The sequence below is a fragment of the Oncorhynchus tshawytscha genome, unplaced genomic scaffold (genome assembly GCF_018296145.1).
Source record: "Oncorhynchus tshawytscha isolate Ot180627B unplaced genomic scaffold, Otsh_v2.0 Un_contig_8142_pilon_pilon, whole genome shotgun sequence".
In the NCBI taxonomy this organism is placed as follows: Eukaryota; Metazoa; Chordata; class Actinopteri; order Salmoniformes; family Salmonidae; genus Oncorhynchus; species Oncorhynchus tshawytscha.
This window is the reverse complement of record NW_024609817.1, coordinates 276,894-297,500: the sequence shown is the minus strand read 5'-3', so window position 1 is coordinate 297,500 and position 20,607 is coordinate 276,894. Positions and strand designations below refer to the sequence as shown.

At 41.0% G+C, this 20,607-nt stretch overlaps 1 protein-coding gene across 4 annotated transcripts in view; it reads right to left on the bottom strand.

The window, feature by feature from the left end:
- The window catches only part of pcsk6 (proprotein convertase subtilisin/kexin type 6), a 105,007-nt gene that overhangs the window by 42,075 nt on the left and 42,325 nt on the right, over positions 1-20,607 (bottom strand). The window lies entirely within an intron of this gene.

The window sequence follows — 20,607 nt, the reverse complement described above, 5'->3', positions numbered from 1 at the left end:
CACATTCTTTTACCTATTTGTCAACATGTCACTATCTGTTCAATAAAACCATGTAATGCACATCATTTTCAAAGGGTGCTGGGACAAAACACATCAATCAAATCAAATGCTATTTTATTTGTCACATGCGCCAAATACAACGGGTGTAGACGTATCTGTGAAACGCTTACTTACGATCCAGAGGAAAACAAGTGGAATAAAATAAACACAATGGAGATATATACAGGGAGTACCAGTACCAGATCAATGTGGAGATATATACAGGAAGTACCAGTACCAGATCAATGTGGAGATATATACAGGAAGTACCAGTACCAGATCAATGTGGAGATATATACAGGAAATACCAGTACCAGATCAATGTGGAGATATATACAGGGAGTACCAGTACCAGATCAATGTGGAGATATATACAGGAAGTACCAGTACCAGATCAATGTGGAGATATATACAGGAAATACCAGTACCAGATCAATGTGGAGATATATACAGGAAATACCAGTACCAGATCAATGTGGAGATATATACAGGAAGTACCAGTACCAGATCAATGTGGAGATATATACAGGGAGTACCAGTACCAGATCAATGTGGAGATATATACAGGAAGTACCAGTACCAGATCAATGTGGAGATATATACAGGAAGTACCAGTACCAGATCAATGTGGAGATATATACAGGAAGTACCAGTACCAGATCAATGTGGAGATATATACAGGAAGTACCAGTACCAGATCAATGTGGAGATATATACAGGAAGTACCAGTACCAGATCAATGTGGAGATATATACAGGAAGTACCAGTACCAGATCAATGTGGAGATATATACAGGAAGTACCAGTACCAGATCAATGTGGAGATATATACAGGAAGTACCTGTACCAGATCAAAGTAAGGCTATATACAGGGAGTACCAGTACCAGATCAACAACCTCTACTATATCCCTGTCGATGTGGATGGGGGCGTTCCCTCTTTCTCTTGTAGCCCACCATCAGCTCCTTGGTCTTACTGACGTTGAGGGTGAGGTTGTTGTCATGGCACCACATTGCCAAGTCTCTGACCTCCTCCTTGTAGGCTGTCCCATCGCCGTCGGTGATCAGGCCTAACATCGCCGTGTTGTCAGCGAACTTGATAAGGGTGTTGGAATCATGCGTGGCCACACAGTTGTGGGTGAACAGGGAGTACAGGAGGGGACTAAGCACACACCCTTGAGGGGCCCCCATGTTGAGGGTCAGCGTGGCGGAGGTGTCGTTGCCTACCCTCACCACCTGGGGCTGTCCAATCAGGAAGCCCAGGATCCAGCTACAGAGGAAGGTGTTGTCCCAGGGTCCCCAGCTTGGTGATGAGCTTGGAGGGGAATATGGTGTTCAACGCTGAGTTGTAGTCTGTGAACAGCATTCTCACATAGTTATTTCCCCTCTTGTCCAAGTGGGAGAGAGCAGTGTGAAGTGAGTGAACTAGGACCTCGCACCCCCAATTACTCCAACATTGGCTACTTTTATTATTTTACAACATTCCGATCCTTAAGACCTTTTTATTGAAATTGGAATTGAAATATGGTCAACTAATAAAGGTTTGTGTTGAAGCAATTGAGTGTGAGGGTCTTACTATCAGTACTACAGAACAGAAGGGCCACACAAAGCAGTAGCACATGAGTGTGTGGGTTATGTCGTTTATTGGCAGAGCTGTGATGCGGTCAAAGATAGCAGGTGTAGCCAAATGTACTGATGAGGGGGGAAATCTCAAACAGATCTCAAACAGATGCAAAGATATTATATAAATATTATATATTAATTAGGACAGATAATTGTATATAAGCCAGGTGTGTGTGCTAGCCTTTGAGACACTGATGCTGACTTACAAAACATTAGTTTTTTTACTTAAAAAAAAGGAACTTTATTGCACTGCAAAGCAGGGTTGGGCTCAATAAACCAGGGTTGGGCTCAATAAACCAGGGTTGGGCTCAATAAACCAGGGTTGGGCTCAGTAAACCAGGGTTGGGCTCAATAAACCAGGGTTGGGCTCAATAAACCAGGGTTGGGCTCAATAAACCAGGGTTGGGCTCAGTAAACCAGGGTTGGGCTCAATAAACCAGGGTTGGGCTCAATAAACCAGGGTTGGGCTCAGGGGTTGGGCTCAATAAACCAGGGTTGGGCTCAATAAACCAGGGTTGGGCTCAATAAACCAGGGTTGGGCTCAATAAACCAGGGTTGGGCTCAATAAACCAGGGTTGGGCCAGGGTTGGGCTCAATAAACCAGGGTTGGGCTCAGTAAACCAGGGTTGGGCTCAATAAACCAGGGTTGGGCTCAGTAAACCAGGGTTGGGCTCAATAAACCAGGGTTGGGCTCAATAAACCAGGGTTGGGCTCAATAAACCAGGGTTGGGCTCAATAAACCAGGGTTGGGCTCAACGAACCAGGGTTGGGCTCAGTAAACCAGGGTTGGGCTCAATGAACCAGGGTTGGGCTCAGTAAACTGACGTTCCAATTCAATAATTGGAAAAAGGGTATCTATTTCAATGAACTGAAAAGGAGAAGGTATTTATTTCCAACATGTTTTAAATACAAATCACTTCCTGAATCGACTGACTTCAGTTCAAACTGACCCCAACCCTGCTGTGCAAGCATCATGTCCAAATAAATATGCAATATTTTTGCATCCCCTAATAAATTTAATTCCTGTGTGTTATATTTCTGAAGTGTTTCATTTTTCTTATTTAACTCTGCATCTTTGGAAAAGTTTATCAAGTTTGACGTTTTATTGTCACGTGCACAAGTACAGTGAAATGCATTTCTTGTGAGCTCTTTCCCAACAATGCAGTAATCAATATCAGTAGTAAAAAGAGTATAACTATAAAATAAAGTAAAGTAGAATAAAAACACATAAGAAGAACACAAGAAAGTAAGTATACAGGGTCAGTGCCAGGATCAGCAGCTATATACAATGTCAGTTCCAGGGTCAGTGCCAGGATCAGCAGCTATATACAATGTCAGTTCCAGGGTCAGTGCCAGGATCAGCAGCTATATACAATGTCAGTTCCAGGGTCAGTGCCAGGATCAGCAGCTATATACAATGTCAGTTCCAGGGTCAGTGCCAATACCATATTTACATGGGTCTCCCGGTTACGGGCGGCTGTGACACAGCCTGTAATATTATACACAGCCTGTAATATTGACTGGAGTGGTAGGGATAGTACTGTATGTATAGGGATAGGGTGACTAGGCATCAGGATATATGATAAACAGAGTAGCAGCAGCATACATGATGATTGTATGAGAGTGTGTGTGCATGTGTAGAGTCAGTATGAATGTGTGTATGGGTTATTTGTGTGTGAGCAAATTAACTGTGTGTTTGTGTGTTACAGCCTGAATTAAAATGTTTTTTCTTCTTCTCACCCCTCCACACAATAGTTCTTAATGACAAAGTGAAAACATGTTTCTTCTTCTCACCCCTCCACACAATAGTTCTTAATGACAAAGTGAAAACATGTTTCTTCTTCTCACCCCTCCACACAATAGTTCTTAATGACAAAGTGAAAACATGTTTCTTCTTCTCACCCCTCCACACAATAGTTCTTAATGACAGTGAAAACATGTTTCTTCTTCTCACCCCTCCACACAATAGTTCTTAATGACAAAGTGAAAACATGTTTCTTCTTCTCACCCCTCCACACAATAGTTCTTAATGACAAAGTTGTTTCTTCTTCTCACCCCTCCACACAATAGTTCTTAATGACAAAGTGAAAACATGTTTCTTCTCACCCCTCCACACAATAGTTCTTAATGACAAAGTGAAAACATGTTTCTTCTTCTCACCCCTCCACACAATAGTTCTTAATGACAAAGTGAAAACATGTTTCTTCTTCTCACCCCTCCACACAATAGTTCTTAATGACAAAGTGAAAACATGTTTCTTCTTCTCACCCCTCCACACAATAGTTCTTAATGACAAAGTGAAAACATGTTTCTTCTTCTCACCCCTCCACACAATAGTTCTTAATGACAAAGTGAAAACATGTTTCTTCTTCTCACCCCTCCACACAATAGTTCTTAATGACAAAGTGAAAACATGTTTCTTCTTCTCACCCCTCCACACAATAGTTCTTAATGACAAAGTGAAAACATGTTTCTTCTCACCCCTCCACACAATAGTTCTTAATGACAAAGTGAAAACATGTTTCTTCTTCTCACCCCTCCACACAATAGTTCTTAATGACAAAGTGAAAACATGTTTCTTCTTCTCACCCCTCCACACAATAGTTCTTAATGACAAAGTGAAAACATGTTTCTTCTTCTCACCCCTCCACACAATAGTTCAAATGACAAAGTGAAAACATGTTTCTTCTTCTCACCCCTCCACACAATAGTTCTTAATGACAAAGTGAAAACATGTTTCTTCTTCTCACCCCTCCACACAATAGTTCTTAATGACAAAGTGAAAACATGTTTCTTCTTCTCACCCCTCCACACAATAGTTCTTAATGACAAAGTGAAAACATGTTTCTTCTTCTCACCCCTCCACACAATAGTTCTTAATGACAAAGTGAAAACATGTTTCTTCTTCTCACCCCTCCACACAATAGTTCTTAATGACAAAGTGAAAACATGTTTCTTCTTCTCACCCCTCCACACAATAGTTCTTAATGACAAAGTGAAAACATGTTTCTTCTTCTCAACACAATAGTTCTTAATGACAAAGTGAAAACATGTTTCTTCTTCACCCCTCCACACAATAGTTCTTAATGACAAAGTGAAAACATGTTTCTTCTTCTCACCCCTCCACACAATAGTTCTTAATGACAAAGTGAAAACATGTTTCTTCTTCTCACCCCTCCACACAATAGTTCTTAATGACAAAGTGAAAACATGTTTCTTCTTCTCACCCCTCCACACAATAGTTCTTAATGACAAAGTGAAAACATGTTTCTTCTTCTCACCCCTCCACACAATAGTTCTTAATGACAAAGTGAAAACATGTTTCTTCTTCTCACCCCTCCACACAATAGTTCTTAATGACAAAGTGAAAACATGTTTCTTCTTCTCACCCCTCCACACAATAGTTCTTAATGACAAAGTGAAAACATGTTTCTTCTTCTCACCCCTCCACACAATAGTTCTTAATGACAAAGTGAAAACATGTTTCTTCTTCTCACCCCTCCACACAATAGTTCTTAATGACAAAGTGAAAACATGTTTCTTCTTCTCACCCCTCCACACAATAGTTCTTAATGACAAAGTGAAAACATGTTTCTTCTTCTCACCCCTCCACACAATAGTTCTTAATGACAAAGTGAAAACATGTTTCTTCTTCTCACCCCTCCACACAATAGTTCTTAATGACAAAGTGAAAACATGTTTCTTCTTCACCCCCTCCACACAATAGTTCTTAATGACAAAGTGAAAACATGTTTCTTCTTCTCACCCCTCCACACAATAGTTCTTAATGACAAAGTGAAAACATGTTTCTTCTTCTCACCCCTCCACACAATAGTTCTTAATGACAAAGTGAAAACATGTTTCTTCTTCTCACCCCTCCACACAATAGTTCTTAATGACAAAGTGAAAACATGTTTCTTCTTCTCACCCCTCCACACAATAGTTCTTAATGACAAAGTGAAAACATGTTTCTTCTTCTCACCCCTCCACACAATAGTTCTTAATGACAAAGTGAAAACATGTTTCTTCTTCTCACCCCTCCACACAATAGTTCTTAATGACAAAGTGAAAACATGTTTCTTCTTCTCACCCCTCCACACAATAGTTCTTAATGACAAAGTGAAAACATGTTTCTTCTTCTCACCCCTCCACACAATAGTTCTTAATGACAAAGTGAAAACATGTTTCTTCTTCTCACCCCTCCACACAATAGTTCTTAATGACAAAGTGAAAACATGTTTCTTCTTCTCACCCCTCCACACAATAGTTCTTAATGACAAAGTGAAAACATGTTTCTTCTTCACCCCTCCACACAATAGTTCTTAATGACAAAGTGAAAACATGTTTCTTCTTCTCACCCCTCCACACAATAGTTCTTAATGACAAAGTGAAAACATGTTTCTTCTTCTCACCCCTCCACACAATAGTTCTTAATGACAAAGTGAAAACATGTTTCTTCTTCACCCCTCCACACAATAGTTCTTAATGACAAAGTGAAAACATGTTTCTTCTTCTCACCCCTCCACACAATAGTTCTTAATGACAAAGTGAAAACATGTTTCTTCTTCTCACCCCTCCACACAATAGTTCTTAATGACAAAGTGAAAACATGTTTCTTCTTCACCCCTCCACACAATAGTTCTTAATGACAAAGTGAAAACATGTTTCTTCTTCTCACCCCTCCACACAATAGTTCTTAATGACAAAGTGAAAACATGTTTCTTCTTCTCACCCCTCCACACAATAGTTCTTAATGACAAAGTGAAAACATGTTTCTTCTTCTCACCCCTCCACACAATAGTTCTTAATGACAAAGTGAAAACATGTTTCTTCTTCTCACCCCTCCACACAATAGTTCTTAATGACAAAGTGAAAACATGTTTCTTCTTCTCACCCCTCCACACAATAGTTCTTAATGACAAAGTGAAAACATGTTTCTTCTTCTCACCCCTCCACACAATAGTTCTTAATGACAAAGTGAAAACATGTTTCTTCTTCTCACCCCTCCACACAATAGTTCTTAATGACAAAGTGAAAACATGTTTCTTCTTCTCACCCCTCCACACAATAGTTCTTAATGACAAAGTGAAAACATGTTTCTTCTTCTCACCCCTCCACACAATAGTTCTTAATGACAAAGTGAAAACATGTTTCTTCTTCTCACCCCTCCACACAATAGTTCTTAATGACAAAGTGAAAACATGTTTCTTCTTCTCACCCCTCCACACAATAGTTCTTAATGACAAAGTGAAAACATGTTTCTTCTTCTCACCCCTCCACACAATAGTTCTTAATGACAAAGTGAAAACATGTTTCTTCTTCTCACCCCTCCACACAATAGTTCTTAATGACAAAGTGAAAACATGTTTCTTCTTCTCACCCCTCCACACAATAGTTCTTAATGACAAAGTGAAAACATGTTTCTTCTTCTCACCCCTCCACACAATAGTTCTTAATGACAAAGTGAAAACATGTTTCTTCTTCTCACCCCTCCACACAATAGTTCTTAATGACAAAGTGAAAACATGTTTCTTCTTCTCACCCCTCCACACAATAGTTCTTAATGACAAAGTGAAAACATGTTTCTTCTTCTCACCCCTCCACACAATAGTTCTTAATGACAAAGTGAAAACATGTTTCTTCTTCTCACCCCTCCACACAATAGTTCTTAATGACAAAGTGAAAACATGTTTCTTCTTCTCACCCCTCCACACAATAGTTCTTAATGACAAAGTGAAAACATGTTTCTTCTCACCCCTCCACACAATAGTTCTTAATGACAAAGTGAAAACATGTTTCTTCTCACCCCTCCACACAATAGTTCTTAATGACAAAGTGAAAACATGTTTCTTCTTCACCCCTCCACACAATAGTTCTTAATGACAAAGTGAAAACATGTTTCTTCTTCTCACCCCTCCACACAATAGTTCTTAATGACAAAGTGAAAACATGTTTCTTCTTCTCACCCCTCCACACAATAGTTCTTAATGACAAAGTGAAAACATGTTTCTTCTTCTCACCCCTCCACACAATAGTTCTTAATGACAAAGTGAAAACATGTTTCTTCTTCTCACCCCTCCACACAATAGTTCTTAATGACAAAGTGAAAACATGTTTCTTCTTCTCACCCCTCCACACAATAGTTCTTAATGACAAAGTGAAAACATGTTTCTTCTCACCCCTCCACACAATAGTTCTTAATGACAAAGTGAAAACATGTTTCTTCTCACCCCTCCACACAATAGTTCTTAATGACAAAGTGAAAACATGTTTCTTCTCACCCCTCCACACAATAGTTCTTAATGACAAAGTGAAAACATGTTTCTTCTTCTCACCCCTCCACACAATAGTTCTTAATGACAAAGTGAAAACATGTTTCTTCTTCTCACCCCTCCACACAATAGTTCTTAATGACAAAGTGAAAACATGTTTCTTCTTCTCACCCCTCCACACAATAGTTCTTAATGACAAAGTGAAAACATGTTTCTTCTCACCCCTCCACACAATAGTTCTTAATGACAAAGTGAAAACATGTTTCTTCTCACCCCTCCACACAATAGTTCTTAATGACAAAGTGAAAACATGTTTCTTCTCACCCCTCCACACAATAGCTCTTAATGACAAAGTGAAAACATGTTTCTTCTTCTCACCCCTCCACACAATAGCTCTTAATGACAAAGTGAAAACATGTTTCTTCTCACCCCTCCACACAATAGTTCTTAATGACAAAGTGAAAACATGTTTCTTCTTCTCCCCTCCACACAATAGTTCTTAATGACAAAGTGAAAACATGTTTCTTCTTCTCACCCCTCCACACAATAGTTCTTAATGACAAAGTGAAAACATGTTTCTTCTCACCCCTCCACACAATAGTTCTTAATGACAAAGTGAAAACATGTTTCTTCTTCTCACCCCTCCACACAATAGTTCTTAATGACAAAGTGAAAACATGTTTCTTCTTCTCACCCCTCCACACAATAGTTCTTAATGACAAAGTGAAAACATGTTTCTTCTTCTCACCCCTCCACACAATAGTTCTTAATGACAAAGTGAAAACATGTTTCTTCTTCTCACCCCTCCACACAATAGTTCTTAATGACAAAGTGAAAACATGTTTCTTCTTCTCACCCCTCCACACAATAGTTCTTAATGACAAAGTGAAAACATGTTTCTTCTCACCCCTCCACACAATAGTTCTTAATGACAAAGTGAAAACATGTTTCTTCTCACCCCTCCACACAATAGTTCTTAATGACAAAGTGAAAACATGTTTCTTCTTCTCACCCCTCCACACAATAGTTCTTAATGACAAAGTGAAAACATGTTTCTTCTTCTCACCCTCCACACAATAGTTCTTAATGACAAAGTGAAAACATGTTTCTTCTTCTCACCCCTCCACACAATAGTTCTTAATGACAAAGTGAAAACATGTTTCTTCTTCTCACCCCTCCACACAATAGTTCTTAATGACAAAGTGAAAACATGTTTCTTCTTCTCACCCCTCCACACAATAGTTCTTAATGACAAAGTGAAAACATGTTTCTTCTTCTCACCCCTCCACACAATAGTTCTTAATGACAAAGTGAAAACATGTTTCTTCTTCACCCCTCCACACAATAGTTCTTAATGACAAAGTGAAAACATGTTTCTTCTCAAAGTGAAAACACCCCCCACACAATAGTTCTTAATGACAAAGTGAAAACATGTTTCTTCTTCACCCCTCCACACAATAGTTCTTAATGACAAAGTGAAAACATGTTTCTTCTCACCCCTCCACACAATAGTTCTTAATGACAAAGTGAAAACATGTTTCTTCTTCTCACCCCTCCACACAATAGTTCTTAATGACAAAGTGAAAACATGTTTCTTCTTCACCCCTCCACACAATAGTTCTTAATGACAAAGTGAAAACATGTTTCTTCTCACTCACCCCTCCACACAATAGTTCTTAATGACAAAAACATGTTTCTTCTCACCCCTCCACACAATAGTTCTTAATGACAAAGTGAAAACATGTTTCTTCTCACCCCTCCACACAATAGTTCTTAATGACAAAGTGAAAACATGTTTCTTCTTCTCACCCCTCCACACAATAGTTCTTAATGACAAAGTGAAAACATGTTTCTTCTTCTCACCCCTCCACACAATAGTTCTTAATGACAGTGAAAACATGTTTCTTCTTCTCACCCCTCCACACAATAGTTCTTAATGACAAAGTGAAAACATGTTTCTTCTTCTCACCCCTCCACACAATAGTTCTTAATGACAAAGTGAAAACATGTTTCTTCTTCTCACCCCTCCACACAATAGTTCTTAATGACAAAGTGAAAACATGTTTCTTCTTCTCACCCCTCCACACAATAGTTCTTAATGACAAAGTGAAAACATGTTTCTTCTTCTCACCCCTCCACACAATAGCTCTTAATGACAAAGTGAAAACATGTTTCTTCTTCTCACCCCTCCACACAATAGTTCTTAATGACAAAGTGAAAACATGTTTCTTCTTCTCACCCCTCCACACAATAGCTCTTAATGACAAAGTGAAAACATGTTTCTTCTCACCCCTCCACACAATAGTTCTTAATGACAAAGTGAAAACATGTTTCTTCTTCTCACCCCTCCACACAATAGTTCTTAATGACAAAGTGAAAACATGTTTCTTCTTCTCACCCCTCCACACAATAGTTCTTAATGACAAAGTGAAAACATGTTTCTTCTCACCCCTCCACACAATAGTTCTTAATGACAAAGTGAAAACATGTTTCTTCTCACCCCTCCACACAATAGTTCTTAATGACAAAGTGAAAACATGTTTCTTCTTCACCCCTCCACACAATAGTTCTTAATGACAAAGTGAAAACATGTTTCTTCTTCTCACCCCTCCACACAATAGTTCTTAATGACAAAGTGAAAACATGTTTCTTCTTCTCACCCCTCCACACAATAGTTCTTAATGACAAAGTGAAAACATGTTTCTTCTTCTCACCCCTCCACACAATAGTTCTTAATGACAAAGTGAAAACATGTTTCTTCTTCTCACCCCTCCACACAATAGTTCTTAATGACAAAGTGAAAACATGTTTCTTCTTCTCACCCCTCCACACAATAGTTCTTAATGACAAAGTGAAAACATGTTTCTTCTTCTCACCCCTCCACACAATAGTTCTTAATGACAAAGTGAAAACATGTTTCTCTTAATGACAAAGTGAAAACATGTTTCTTCTTCTCACCCCTCCACACAATAGTTCTTAATGACAGTGAAAACATGTTTCTTCTTCTCACCCCTCCACACAATAGTTCTTAATGACAAAGTGAAAACATGTTTCTTCTTCTCACCCCTCCACACAATAGTTCTTAATGACAGTGAAAACATGTTTCTTCTTCTCACCCCTCCACACAATAGTTCTTAATGACAAAGTGAAAACATGTTTCTTCTTCTCACCCCTCCACACAATAGTTCTTAATGACAAAGTGAAAACATGTTTCTTCTTCTCACCCCTCCACACAATAGCTCTTAATGACAAATTGAAAACATGTTTTTTTGTATTTTAGCAAATTTATTGAAAATGAAACACATAGATATCTCATTTACGTAAGTACTCACACCCCTCAGTTAGAATCACCTTCGACAGCGAATACAGCTGTGAGACTTTCTGGGTAAGTTTCTAAGAGCTTTGCACACCTGGATAGTATAATATTTGCACATTATTATTTTTTTAATTCTTCAAGCTCTGACAAATTGGTTGTTGATCATTGCCACCATTTCCAAGTCTTGCCCTAGATTTTCAAGCAGATCTAAGTCAAAACTGTAACTCTGCCTCTCAGGAACATTCACTTTCTTCTTAGTAAGCAACTCAAATCAAATCCAATTTTGAGGGGATAGTTCAGAGCGACATTAATTCATGTTGCTGTAGAATGGATGTTTCGGCGGTTGTCGTTCTTCACGTTCAATGATACCGAATTCCTAGCTGCAGACTAGTAATTAATATCAAAGACTTGTTCTTATTCTGTCAGTATCGATAGTCTAAGAGTTTAACCTCGTGGTATGGTTAAAAGATTCAGCAATGGTCTCCAACCTTTGTCCTCTCGTAATGGAGAAAAACATGGTCTGTTGAGAACTTCTTAAAGTTATTTTCTTTATTTGGAATTGCAGAAAAGGGCCTGTCCCAGGATGCCCGCCCCTAACTGGGCTCATGGGTGGTCCTCTGATTTAGTTCAACTCAAAAGGGAAAAGGAGTTTCCTTCATTAAACAGTCCAAAATCACATTACACAATTTTACTAACAGTATCATCCTCACTCATTCATCTTATACAACAATTAGATGTAAACCTCATATCTGAGGCTATTATATAAACAACGTTATGGTAATGTGGCCGCACCGTCTCCCATGAGCTTCACCAAAATGTAACAAACGGACCAGTTCGGAGTTGGATTCTTCACCAATCTTTTATACCTTCTCCGGAACATAAATGTTGTTCGGATCTTAAGTTCTGTGAGGTGGAAAAATTTCCTTTGTTCTCTATGAAACTTCACTCTGTCTCTATACTGTGTGGCCATGAGGCAGGGTCTTCCCTAGGAATTACAACCTCACTGACCACAGCAGCCTGGTTGTAGGAGCAGAGAGAGGAGGATGGTGCTCGCTGTACCCAAAGAGGGCAATGTCATGACAGTACATAGAGCACTGTAACGGAAAATTGTAATTTATTAGGTCATTTGAGGCATTATCAACAGTAAAAAACTCTGAAACATTTTACTGCACCATACTGTAAATCAAAGTTTCCCAAAGTTGGTTCTGTTTTTCAAATGGTATTGTAATTCTACCCCACAGAATACAGTACCGTACTGTATATTTTGAGTGCCAAAAACCATTTTGTCCACTAGTGGGTGCACAGTATTGTTACTTCTGTCTCATTAACATATTGTGAAGCATACCTCGTAAGAGGCTATATTTGTTGCACCCATGAGCGAAAATGCTGTACCAACTTTACTCCTGTGTGGTTAAAGTGCCCCATCAATGAAACATTTCTAGGGAACAGATTGGACTGGCAGAAAGTCTTAAACCTTAAAGGGTTCATTTTGCCATGTCCTTTTGGTCTGTTTGCTCTGCAGTCGCTGCCAGTTTGGAAGTATTTGTTAAGGCCTCAGAAGTACAAGTGATATAAAACACAACATATTCATTGATTCTGTTTGCTGTAATGTGGAAACACTTAGCAGCCAAACTGCTTGCACTAATCCCACAGTAAAATACTGTGAAATACAAACCCATCCCCTCATTTCATGTATTCATTCATGTATTCATTCATTCATTACAGTAACATTTACTTTTTTTACAGCATAATAAAGTAAATGTTACAGTATTGTACTGTGTGTCATTACACAGTACTTGCTTTGATACCATATTCATATTATAGAAGGTGTACTGTAATATGAAATACAGAATGTTACTGACCACCGAGCTGCTTGTAAGCTACTGTCAAATTCATGGTAACCTCCTTACAGTGAGCATTATAAAGCTGTCAAATTCATGGTAACCCCCTTACAGTGAGTATTATAAAGCTGTCAAATTCATGGTGACCCCCTTACAGTGAGTATTATAAAGCTGTCAAATTCATGGTGACCCCCTTACAGTGAGCATTATAAAGCTGTCAAATTCATGGTAACCCCCTTACAGTGAGTATTATAAAGCTGTCAAATTCATGGTAACCCCCTTACAGTGAGTATTATAAAGCTGTCAAATTCATGGTAACCCCCTTACAGTGAGCATTATAAAGCTGTCAAGGCGGTCTTCTGCGGTCTTCTGGTCAGACTCCGGAGACGGGCACATCGTGCACCACTCCCTAGCATTCTTCTCGCCAATGTCCAGTCTCTTGACAACAAGGTTGATGAAATCCGAGCAAGGGTAGCATTCCAGAGGGACATCAGAGACTGTAACGTTCTTTGCTTCACGGAAACATGGCTCATTGGAGAGACGCTATCCGAGGCGGTGCAGCCAGCGGGTTTCTCCACGCATCGCGCCGACAGAAACAAACATCTTTCTGATAAGAAGAGGGGCGGGGGCGTATGCCTTATGGCTAACGAGACATGGTGTGACGAAAGAAACATACAGGAACTCAAATCCTTCTGTTCACCTGATTTAGAATTCCTCACAATCAAATGTAGACCGCATTATCTACCAAGAGAATTCTCTTTGATTATAATCACAGCCGTATATATCCCCCCCCAAGCAGACACATCGATGGCTCTGAACGAACTTTATTTGACTCTTTGCAAACTGGAATCCATTTATCCGGAGGCTGCATTCATTGTAGCTGGGGATTTTAACAAGGCTAATCTGAAAACAAGACTCCCTAAATTTTATCAGCATATCGATTGCGCAACCAGGGGTGGAAAAACCTTGGATCATTGTTACTCTAACTTCTGCAACGCATATAAGGCCTTGCCCCGCCCTCCTTTCGGAAAAGCTGACCACGACTCCATTTTGTTGATCCCTGCCTACAGACAGAAACTAAAACAAGAGGCTCCCATGCTGAGGTCTGTCCAACGCTGGTCCGACCAAGCTGACTCCACACTCCAAGACTGCTTCCATCACGTGGACTGGGATATGTTTCGTATTGCGTCAGATAACAATATTGACGAATACGCTGATTCGGTGTGCGAGTTCATTAGAACGTGCGTTGAAGATGTCATTCCCATAGCAACGATTAAAACATTCCCTAACCAGAAACCGTGGATTGATGGCAGCATTCGCGTGAAACTGAAAGCGCGAACCACTGCTTTTAATCAGGGCAAGGTGACTGGTAACATGACCGAATACAAATAGTGCAGCTATTCCCTCCGCAAGGCTATCAAACAAGCTAAGCGTCAGTACAGAGACAAAGTAGAATCTCAATTCAACGGCTCAGACACAAGAGGCATGTGGCAGGGTCTACAGTCAATCACGGACTACAAGAAGAAATCCAGCCCAGTCACGGACCAGGATGTCTTGCTCCCAGGCAGACTAAATAACTTTTTTGCCCACTTTGAGGACAATACAGTGCCACTGACACGGCCTGCAACGAAAACATGCGGACTCTCCTTCACTGCAGCCGAGGTGAGTAAGACATTTAAACGTGTTAACCCTCGCAAGGCTGCAGGCCCAGACGGCATCCCCAGCCGCGCCCTCAGAGCATGCGCAGACCAGCTGGCCGGTGTGTTTACGGACATATTCAATCAATCCCTATACCAGTCTGCTGTTCCCACATGCTTCAAGAGGGCCACCATTGTTCCTGTTCCCAAGAAAGCTAAGGTAACTGAGCTAAACGACTGCCCCGTAGCACTCACTTCCGTCATCATGAAGTGCTTTGAGAGACTAGTCAAGGACCATATCACCTCCACCCTACCTGACACCCTAGACCCACTCCAATTTGCTTACCGCCCAAATAGGTCCACAGACGATGCAATCTCAACCACACTGCACACTGCCCTAACCCATCTGGACAAGAGGAATACCTACGTGAGAATGCTGTTCATCGACTACAGCTCGGCATTCAACACCATAGTACCCTCCAAGCTCGTCATCAAGCTCGAGACCCTGGGTCTCGACCCCGCCCTGTGCAACTGGGTACTGGACTTCCTGACGGGCCGCCCCCAGGTGGTGAGGGTAGGCAACAACATCTCCACCCCGCTGATCCTCAACACTGGGGCCCCACAAGGGTGCGTTCTGAGCCCTCTCCTGTACTCCCTGTTCACCCACGACTGCGTGGCCACGCACGCCTCCAACTCAATCATCAAGTTTGCGGACGACACAACAGTGGTAGGCTTGATTACCAACAACGACGAGACGGCCTACAGGGAGGAGGTGAGGGCCCTCGGAGTGTGGTGTCAGGAAAATAACCTCACACTCAACGTCAACAAAACTAAGGAGATGATTGTGGACTTCAGGAAACAGCAGAGGGAACACCCCCTATCCACATCGATGGAACAGTAGTGGAGAGGGTAGCAAGTTTTAAGTTCCTCGGCATACACATCACAGACAAACTGAATTGGTCCACTCACACAGACAGCATCGTGAAGAAGGCGCAGCAGCGCCTCTTCAACCTCAGGAGGCTGAAGAAATTCGGCTTGTCACCAAAAGCACTCACAAACTTCTACAGATGCACAATCGAGAGCATCCTGGCGGGCTGTATCACCGCCTGGTACGGCAACTGCTCCGCCCACAACCGTAAGGCTCTCCAGAGGGTAGTGAGGTCTGCACAACGCATCACCGGGGGCAAACTACCTGCCCTCCAGGACACCTACACCACCCGATGTTACAGGAAGGCCATAAAGATCATCAAGGACATCAACCACCCGAGCCACTGCCTGTTCACCCCGCTATCATCCAGAAGGCGAGGTCAGTACAGGTGCATCAAAGCTGGGACCGAGAGACTGAAAAACAGCTTCTATCTCAAGGCCATCAGACTGTTAAACAGCCACCACTAACATTGAGTGGCTGCTGCCAACACACTGACACTGACACTGACTCAACTCCAGCCACTTTAATAATGGGAATTGATGGGAAATGTAAATATATCACTAGCCACTTTAAACAATGCTACCTTATATAATGTTACTTACCCTACATTATTCATCTCATATGCATACGTATATACTGTACTCTATATCATCGACTGCATCCTTAGGTAATACATGTATCACTAGCCACTTTAACTATGCCACAATGTTTAAATACTCATCTCATATGTATATACTGTACTCGATACCATCTACTGTATCTTGCCTATGCTCCTCTGTACCATCACTCATTCATATATCCTTATGTACATATTCTTTATCCCCTTACACTGTGTATAAGACAGTAGTTTTGGAATTGTTAGTTAGATTACTTGTTGGTTATTACTGCATTGTCGGAACTAGAAGCACAAGCATTTCGCTACACTCGCATTAACATCTGCTAACCATGTGTATGTGACAAATACAATTTGATTTGATTTGATTTGAAATTCATGGTAACCCCCTTACAGTGAGCATTATAAAGCTGTCAAATTCATGGTGACCCCCTTACAGTGAGCATTATAAAGCTGTCAAATTCATGGTAACCCCCTTACAGTGAGCATTATAAAGCTGTCAAATTCATGGTAACCCCCTTACAGTGAGCATTATAAAGCTGTCAAATTCATGGTAACCCCCTTACAGTGAGTATTATAAAGCTGTCAAATTCATGGTAACCCCCTTACAGTGAGTATTATAAAGCTGTCAAATTCATGGTAACCCCTTACAGTGAGCATTATAAAGCTGTCAAATTCATGGTAACCCCCTTACAGTGAGCATTATAAAGCTGTCAAATTCATGGTAACCCCCTTACAGTGAGCATTATAAAGCTGTCAAATTCATGGTAACCCCCTTACAGTGAGTATTATAAAGCTGTCAAATGCATGGTAACCCCCTTACAGTGAGTATTATAAAGCTGTCAAATTCATGGTAACCCCCTTACAGTGAGTATTATAAAGCTGTCAAATTCATGGTAACCCCCTTACAGTGAGCATTATAAAGCTGTCAAATTCATGGTAACCCCCTTACAGTGAGCATTATAAAGCTGTCAAATTCATGGTAACCCCCTTACAGTGAGCATTATAAAGCATGTAAATGCATTATAAAGCTGTAACCCCCTTACAGTGAGTATTATAAAGCTGTCAAATTCATGGTAACCCCCTTACAGTGAGCATTATAAAGCTGTAAATGCATGGTAACCCCCTTTATAAAGCTGTAAATGCAGTGACCCCTTACAGTGATTATAAAGCTGTAAATGCATGGTAACCCCTTACAGTGAGCATTATAAAGCTGTAAATGCATGGTAACCCCTTACAGTGAGCATTATAAAGCTGTAAATGCATGGTAACCCCTTACAGTGAGCATTATAAAGCTGTAAATGCATGGTAACCCCTTACAGTGAGCATTATAAAGCTGTAAATGCATGGTAACCCCTTACAGTGAGCATTATAAAGCATTATAAAGCTGTAAATGCATGGTGACCCCTTACAGTGAGCATTATAAAGCTGTAAATGCATGGTAACCCCTTACAGTGAGCATTATAAAGCTGTAAATTCATGGTAACCCCTTACAGTGAACATTATAAAGCTGTAAATTCATGGTAACCCCCTGAGCATTATAAAGCAGTGAGTGAGCATTATAAAGCTGTAAATGCATGGTGACCCCTTACAGTGAGTATTATAAAGCTGTAAATGCATGGTGACCCCAGTGAGTATTATAAAGCTGTAAATGCACAGTGAGCATTATAAAGCTGTAAATGCATGGTAACCCCTTACAGTGAGCATTATAAAGCTGTAAATGCATGGTGACCCCTTACAGTGAGTATTATAAAGCTGTAAATGCATGGTGACCCCTTACAGTGAGCATTATAAAGCTGTAAATGAGCATTATAAAGGTAAATGCATGGTGACCCCTTACAGTGAGCATTATAAAGCTGTAAATGCATGGTGACCCCTTACAGTGAGCATTATAAAGCTGTAAATGCATGGTGACCCCTTACAGTGAGTATTATAAAGCTGTAAATGCATGGTGACCCCTTTACAGTGAGCATTATAAAGCTGTAAATGCATGGTGACCCCTTACAGTGAGTATTATAAAGCTGTAAATGCATGGTAACCCCTTACAGTGAGCATTATAAAGCTGTAAATGCATGGTAACCCCTTACAGTGAGCATTATAAAGCTGTAAATGCATGGTAACCCCTTACAGTGAGCATTATAAAGCTGTAAATGCATGGTAACCCCTTACAGTGAGCATTATAAAGCTGTAAATGCATGGTGACCCCTTACAGTGAGCATTATAAAGCTGTAAATGCATGGTGACCCCTTTACAGTGAGCATTATAAAGCTGTAAATGCATGGTGACCCCTTACAGTGAGCATTATAAAGCTGTAAATGCATGGTGACCCCTTACAGTGAGCATTATAAAGCTGTAAATGCATGGTGACCCCTTACAGTGAACATTATAAAGCTATAAATGCATGTTCAGGTTCTCTCTTTTTCCCCACTGATCTTCTCTCACAGCCTCTGGTGGGAACATCATCAAATCAAATGTATTGGTCATACACATGGTTAGCAGATGTTATATCGAGTGTAGCGAAATGCTTGTGTTTTTAGTCTCCGACAGTGCAGCAATATCTAACAAGTAATAGGAAGGAATAAGAATATATAAATATATGGATGAGCAATGTTCAAAGCAAGTTACTAGCAAAAACATTTCTGCAACAAAATGCCAAAGGCTTATTCATGTGTTTTCATAGGCAACACATAATAACAGTTATATTTCCACTGATCTACAAACACATCAGTTTAAAGACATTGAATCATAGTTGCTTTGTTTATGACCCACAGATGGCAAGTCAATAACACTGATTTGGATGACACAGAACTATGTCCCCATCCACAATGTGTAATCCCCCCATCCAGATGCACACAGGCACACACACACACAGGCACACACAGGCACACACAGGCACACAAACACAGGCACACACAGGCACACACACACGCACACACAGGCACACACACCCGCACACACAGACACACACAGGCACACACACGCACACACAGACACACACAGGCACACACACGCACACACAAGCACGCACACACGCACACACAGGCACGCACACACAGGCACGCACACACAGGCACGCACAGACAAAGGCACAGGCACAGACGACACAGACACACGCATTTGCACACGCACACACACACACACACACGCACACACACACACACACAGCAGAGATATAGTCATCTCTCTCATGAAACCTGACAGGATATTTTCCACTACTCTATTGGACGGAGGTGGATCAGCATAGGCAATCAATTGGCTCAGCCTCCAGGCTAATGAAAATCCAACTGAAGACCAACAGGCCTGTGTGTGTGTGTATGTGTGTGAGTGAGTGTGTGTGCGTGCGTGCATGCGCGTGTGTGGGTGAGTAAGTGAGAGAGAGTCTGTGTGTGTGTGTGTGTGAGAGAGAGCGAGAGAGAGAGAGAGCGAGAGAGAGAAGAAGAGAGAGACAGCGAGTGTGTGTTTGCATGCATGTGTGTGTGACAGAGTGTGACATGTCACACTGGCGGACAGATTGTCACCAATCAATAATAAAAGCAGTGTCACGTTGCCAACAGTCCACAATGCCCTCCAGTGCTGCTATACTTGACTGTGGCTACATCCCAAATAGGTCAAATGTAGTGCACTATCTAGTGAATAGGCTGCCATTTGGGAAGCATCCTGTGTTAAGAATCTGTGGCAGGAACACAGTCTTTGATGGATGTGCTACTGTACATAATCAAATCCTTATTCCTCACTAGACATTTGACTTCTATTATCAGGAGGCTCCTGATCCTATCCAAGGGAGTCATATGAGGTGATGACATTTGGACCGCTGACAGGCAGTCAGGGTGGTAGTACAGTAAATCATGGAAGATCTAAGTTGATTTTGGTTTAGCAGACTGACACACACACGTGCACAGAATACCCTGTTCATATTGAGTGAGATGTTTTTTAGAGAGGGAAGTGTTCAGAGACCTTTGTTCGGGGTGACCTGAGGATATCTTGTTATCTCCAGGAACAGGGTTGGAGTTAAAACCTACAGGATGTTAACTCTCCAGGAACAGGGTTGGAGTTAAAACCTACAGGACAGTAACTCTCCAGGAACAGGGTTGGAGTTAAAACATACAGGATGTTAACTCTCCAGGAACAGGGTTGGAGTTAAAACCTACAGGATGGTAACTCTCCAGGAACAGGGTTGGAGTTAAAACCTACAGGATGGTAACTCTCCAGGAACAGGGTTGGAGTTAAAACCTACAGGATGGTAACTCTCCAGGAACAGGGTTGGAGTTAAAACCTACAGGACAGTAACTCTCCAGGAACAGGGTTGGAGTTAAAACCTACAGGACAGTAACTCTCCAGGAA